At 58.5% G+C, this 6,000-nt stretch overlaps 1 protein-coding gene across 4 annotated transcripts in view; it reads left to right on the forward strand.

The window, feature by feature from the left end:
* LOC139227755 (DENN domain-containing protein 2D-like) overlaps window positions 1-6,000 on the forward strand; it is a 76,853-nt gene that overhangs the window by 39,320 nt on the left and 31,533 nt on the right. The window lies entirely within an intron of this gene.

The raw sequence follows: 6,000 nt of genomic DNA on the forward strand, positions 1-6,000 counted from the left end.
CAGTCTCTCTCTCTCACCCCCCCAGTCTCTCTCTCTCACCCCCCCAGTCTCTCTCTCTCACCCCCCCAGTCTCTCTCTCTCACCCCCCCAGTCGCTCTCTCTCACCCCCCCAGTCTCTCTCTCGCACCCCCCCAGTCTCTCTCTCTCACCCCCCCCCAGTCTCTCTCTCACCCCCCCAGTCTCTCTCTCACCCCCCCAGTCTCTCTCTCACCCCCCCAGTCTCTCTCTCACCCCCCCAGTCTCTCTCTCACCCCCCCAGTCTCTCTCTCACCCCCCCAGTCTCTCTCTCACCCCCCCAGTCTCTCTCTCACCCCCCCAGTCTCTCTCTCACCCCCCCAGTCTCTCTCTCACCCCCCCAGTCTCTCTCTCACCCCCCCAGTCTCTCTCTCACCCCCCCAGTCTCTCTCTCACCCCCCCAGTCTCTCTCTCACCCCCCCAGTCTCTCTCTCACCCCCCCAGTCTCTCTCTCACCCCCCCAGTCTCTCTCTCACCCCCCCAGTCTCTCTCTCACCCCCCCAGTCTCTCTCTCACCCCCCCAGTCTCTCTCTCACCCCCCCAGTCTCTCTCTCACCCCCCCAGTCTCTCTCTCACCCCCCCAGTCTCTCTCTCACCCCCCCAGTCTCTCTCTCACCCCCCCAGTCTCTCTCTCACCCCCCCAGTCTCTCTCTCACCCCCCCAGTCTCTCTCTCACCCCCCCAGTCTCTCTCTCACCCCCCCAGTCTCTCTCTCACCCCCCCAGTCTCTCTCTCACCCCCCCAGTCTCTCTCTCACCCCCCCAGTCTCTCTCTCACCCCCCCAGTCTCTCTCTCACCCCCCCAGTCTCTCTCTCACCCCCCCAGTCTCTCTCTCACCCCCCCAGTCTCTCTCTCACCCCCCCAGTCTCTCTCTCACCCCCCCAGTCTCTCTCTCACCCCCCCCAGTCTCTCTCTCACCCCCCCCAGTCTCTCTCTCACCCCCCCCAGTCTCTCTCTCACCCCCCCCCAGTCTCTCTCTCACCCCCCCCAGTCTCTCTCTCACCCCCCCCAGTCTCTCTCTCACCCCCCCCAGTCTCTCTCTCACCCCCCCCAGTCTCTCTCTCACCCCCCCCCAGTCTCTCTCTCACCCCCCCCCCAGTCTCTCTCTCACCCCCCCCCAGTCTCTCTCTCACCCCCCCCCAGTCTCTCTCTCACCCCCCCCAGTCTCTCTCTCACCCCCCCCAGTCTCTCTCTCACCCCCCCCAGTCTCTCTCTCACCCCCCCCAGTCTCTCTCTCACCCCCCCCAGTCTCTCTCTCACCCCCCCCAGTCTCTCTCTCACCCCCCCCAGTCTCTCTCTCACCCCCCCCAGTCTCTCTCTCACCCCCCCAGTCTCTCTCTCACCCCCCCCAGTCTCTCTCTCACCCCCCCCAGTCTCTCTCTCACCCCCCCCAGTCTCTCTCTCACCCCCCCCAGTCTCTCTCTCACCCCCCCCAGTCTCTCTCTCACCCCCCCCAGTCTCTCTCTCACCCCCCCCAGTCTCTCTCTCACCCCCCCCAGTCTCTCTCTCACCCCCCCCAGTCTCTCTCTCACCCCCCCCAGTCTCTCTCTCACCCCCCCCAGTCTCTCTCTCACCCCCCCCAGTCTCTCTCTCACCCCCCCCAGTCTCTCTCTCACCCCCCCCAGTCTCTCTCTCACCCCCCCAGTCTCTCTCTCACCCCCCCCAGTCTCTCTCTCACCCCCCCCAGTCTCTCTCTCACCCCCCCCAGTCTCTCTCTCACCCCCCCAGTCTCTCTCTCACCCCCCCCAGTCTCTCTCTCACCCCCCCAGTCTCTCTCTCACCCCCCCAGTCTCTCTCTCACCCCCCCAGTCTCTCTCTCACCCCCCCAGTCTCTCTCTCACCCCCCCAGTCTCTCTCTCACCCCCCCAGTCTCTCTCTCACCCCCCCAGTCTCTCTCTCACCCCCCCCAGTCTCTCTCTCACCCCCCCAGTCTCTCTCTCACCCCCCCAGTCTCTCTCTCACCCCCCCCAGTCTCTCTCTCACCCCCCCCAGTCTCTCTCTCACCCCCCCCAGTCTCTCTCTCACCCCCCCAGTCTCTCTCTCACCCCCCCCAGTCTCTCTCTCACCCCCCCCAGTCTCTCTCTCCCCCCCACCCCAGTCTCTCTCTCACCCCCCCCAGTCTCTCTCTCACCCCCCCCAGTCTCTCTCTCACCCCCCCCAGTCTCTCTCTCACCCCCCCCAGTCTCTCTCTCACCCCCCCCAGTCTCTCTCTCTCTTCCCCCCCCAGTCTCTCTCTCTCTCTCTCCCCCCCCAGTCTCTCTCTCTCTCCCCCCCCAGTCTCTCTCTCACCCCCCCCAGTCTCTCTCTCTCTCTCCCCCCCCCAGTCTCTCTCTCTCTCTCCCCCCCCCAGTCTCTCTCTCTCTCCCCCCCAGTCTCTCTCTCTCTCTCCCCCCCAGTCTCTCTCTCTCTCCCCCCCCAGTCTCTCTCTCTCTCCCCCCCAGTCTCTCTCTCCCCCCCAGTCTCTCTCTCTCTCCCCCCCAGTCTCTCTCTCTCTCCCCCCCCAGTCTCTCTCTCCCCCCCAGTCTCTCTCTCCCCCCCAGTCTCTCTCTCTCCCCCCCCCAGTCTCTCTCTCTCCCCCCCCCAGTCTCTCTCTCTCCCCCCCCCAGTCTCTCTCTCTCCCCCCCCCAGTCTCTCTCTCCCCCCCCCAGTCTCTCTCTCTCCCCCCCGCAGTCTCTCTCACTCCCCCCGCAGTCTCTCTCCCCCCCCCCCAGTCTCTCTCTCTCCCCCCCCAGTCTCTCTTTTCCCCCTCCCAGTCTCTTTCCCCTCGTGCCTCCCCCCTCCCACCCCCTACAGTCTCTCCAATTTTCTGTCCCCCCCCCCCTCCCAGCAGACCAAGTGCACACCACCCCTGGCCCAAATGCGTGCTACCCCACCCCAACTTGCTGCCGCCCCGCCATAGAGGGGGCATTGTGTGTGGGTCACGGATTGTTAACAGGTTTATTGGAAATGAAACGAATACTGACATGTTGTGAATTCTGGATTTCATCCACTCCAGCAATCTCCCTTGTCTCTGACGCACCGAGCTTTCCAAGAAATCGGGTGTGGGTGCAAAACAGGTGGGGTTGGAAGAACGTGATTCATCTTTCCTGAGTTCCATCTCTCACTGCACTGTCGGAGGGGCAGTACTGAGGGAGTGCTGCACTGTCGGAGGGGCAGTACTGAGGGAGTGCTGCACTGTCGAAGGGGCAGTACTGAGGGAGTGCCGCACTGTCGGAGGGGCAGTACTGAGGGAGCGCCGCACTGTCGGAGGGGCAGTACTGAGGGAGCGCCGCACTGTCGGAGGCGCATTACTGAGGGAGCGCTGCACTGTCGGAGGGGCAGTACTGAGGGAGCGCTGCACTGTCGGAGGGGCAGTACTGAGGGAGCGCCGCACTGTCGGAGGGGCAGTACTGAGGGAGTGCTGCACTGTCAGAGGGGCAGATCTGAGGGAGTGCTGCACTGTCGGAGAGGCAGTACTGAGGGAGCGCCGCTCTGTCGGAGATGAGACGTTAAACCGAGTCTGCGTCTGCTCTCTCAGGTGGATGTAAAAGATCCCATGGCACTATTTCGAAGAAGAGCAGGGGAGTTATCATCGGTGTCCTGCTCAATATTTATCCCTGAAGCAATATCACTAAAACAGATTATCTGGTCATCATCTAATTACTGTGTGTGGGAGCTTGCTGTGCGCAGTTTAGGCTGCCACGTTTCCTACGTTAAAACAGTGACCACATTTCAAAAGCACCTCATTGGCTGTACATCATTTTGGGAGATCCTGAGGTTGTGAATGACACAATAGAAATGTCTTTCTGTTTCCTTTCTTGGTCTGTGTGACTCAGGAGGTGTGAGCATTGTTGCACACGGGCATTTTGGGAATTCCCCGCACTCGATAGATAGTATAATATAGAACATATATATATATATAGTGCGATGCAAATTGCAGAAAGACCCTTTCTGCTACCCTGTCTCCGCCCTACTCTCCTAATACCCGGACACTGCAAGGGGACTAGGTACAAAGGAACATAGCAGCAATTTACAGCACGCTTTCCTATGCTTCAACCAACAACTTGTATTTATATAGCACCTTTAATGTAGTAAAACGTCCCAAGACACTTCACAGGAGCATTATCAACCAAAATTGGACACCAAGCCACGTAAGGAGATATTAGGACAGGTGACAAAAAGCTTGGTCAAAGTGGTAGATATTAAGAATCATTTTAAAGAAGCAAAGAGAGAGGCAGAGAGGCTTAGTAAGGCCGTTCCAGGGCCTCGGCGGCTGAAGGCATGGCCGCCAATGGTGGAGCGATTAAAACCAGGAATGCACAAGTGGCCAGAATTGGAAGAGCGCAGGGGGTTGTGGGTCTGGAGAAGGTTACAGAGATGGGGAGGGGCGAGGCCATGGAGGGATTTGAAAACAAGGATGAGAATTTTAAATTTGAGCTATTGCAGGATCAGGAGCCAGTGTAGGTCAGTGAACACGAGGTGATGGGTGAGCGGGACTCAGTGCGAGTTAGGGCACGGGGCAGCGAGCACAGGGGCTGATGGGTGAGCGGGACTCGGTGTGAGTTAGGACACGGGGCAGCGAGCACAGGGGGTGATGGGTGAGCAGGACTTGGTGCGAGCTAGGACATGGGGCAGCGAGCACAGGGTGATGGGTGAGCGGGACTCGGTGTGAGTTAGGACACGGGGCAGCGAGCACAGGGGGTGATGGGTGAGTGGGACTTGGTGCGAGCTAGGACATGGGGCAGCGAGCACAGGGGGTGATGGGTGAGCGGGACTGGGTGCGAGTTAGGACACAGGGCAGCGAGCACGGGGTGATGGGTGAGCGGGACTTGGTGCGAGTTAGGACACGTGGCAGCGAGCACAGGGGGTGATGGGTGAGCGGGACTCAGTGCGAGTTAGGACACGGGGCAGCGAGCACAGGCGGTGATGGGTGAGCAGAACTCAGTGCGAGTTAGAACACAGGTAGCCGAGGCTATTTCCCATGGAATGAGTGGGGCGGGCAGTTAGGGAGCCAATCAGATCCCAGCTTTATATTGTTGGCCCACACTGACTCACATCAGGATTCAGCCTCAACAACAACCTGTATTTATATAGCGCCTTTAACGTAGTGAAATGTGCCAGGCGCTTCACAGGAGTATTATGAGACAAAAAATTTGACACCTAGCCGCATAAGAAGAAATTAGCACAAAAGCTTGGTCAAAGAGGTCGGTTTTAAGGAGCATCTTAAAGGAGGAAAGGGAGGTGGAGAGGTTTAGGGTGCGAGTTCCAGAGCTTGGGGCCCAGGCAACAGAAGGCACGGCCACCAATGGTGGAGCTCAGGAGTGATCAGTGATACTCCTTTTTCCCACCAGCGTCCCGTGGGTTTCTCTGATCGAGATTGCCGATGTAACATTGCATGCTGGATTTAAACACACATCCCAGACGTGAAAAGACATCGTGTTAATCAATTCATCACCGGGTTCATTTGTAACTGGATAAAAATAATTCAGCAATGGAATTTAACAAACATTCCTATCTGATCCATTGAAAGGCAGCTGGATTGTTCCGGAAGGAGCTGCTGAAGTCACCTCTCCTGCGCTTTTAGTCTTTCTGTCCTGTCCTATATCCCTTACTCTAAAGGTCACAGTTTTCTAATGATAGTGTTTGCCAGTAATTTCGTGCTTGTCATAAGGATTGGGAGGGAGAATGGTTACTTCCTTGTTTGTTGTGGGAAACCCCCAAACATTGTTTAGTTGTAAAGAGGCACGGAAAGCAACAGGAGATCAGTGAGACACGGAGCAGGGCAGGATATCACTGAGAGACAGTGCTGGAATTATAGAATCACAGAAATACAGCACGGAAGGAGGCCATTTCGACCCATCGTGTCTGCGCCGGCCGACCAAGAGCTACCCAGCCTAATCCCATTTTCCAGCTCTCGGTCTACGGCACTAAGTGCACCTCCAGCAGGAGTGGAGATCACTGAGAGAATCAGCAGGATGCTAAAAGCAGCAAGAAGGAGTGTGAGACT

This window comes from Pristiophorus japonicus, chromosome 17 (assembly GCF_044704955.1).
Source record: "Pristiophorus japonicus isolate sPriJap1 chromosome 17, sPriJap1.hap1, whole genome shotgun sequence".
Classification (NCBI taxonomy): Eukaryota; Metazoa; Chordata; class Chondrichthyes; family Pristiophoridae; genus Pristiophorus; species Pristiophorus japonicus.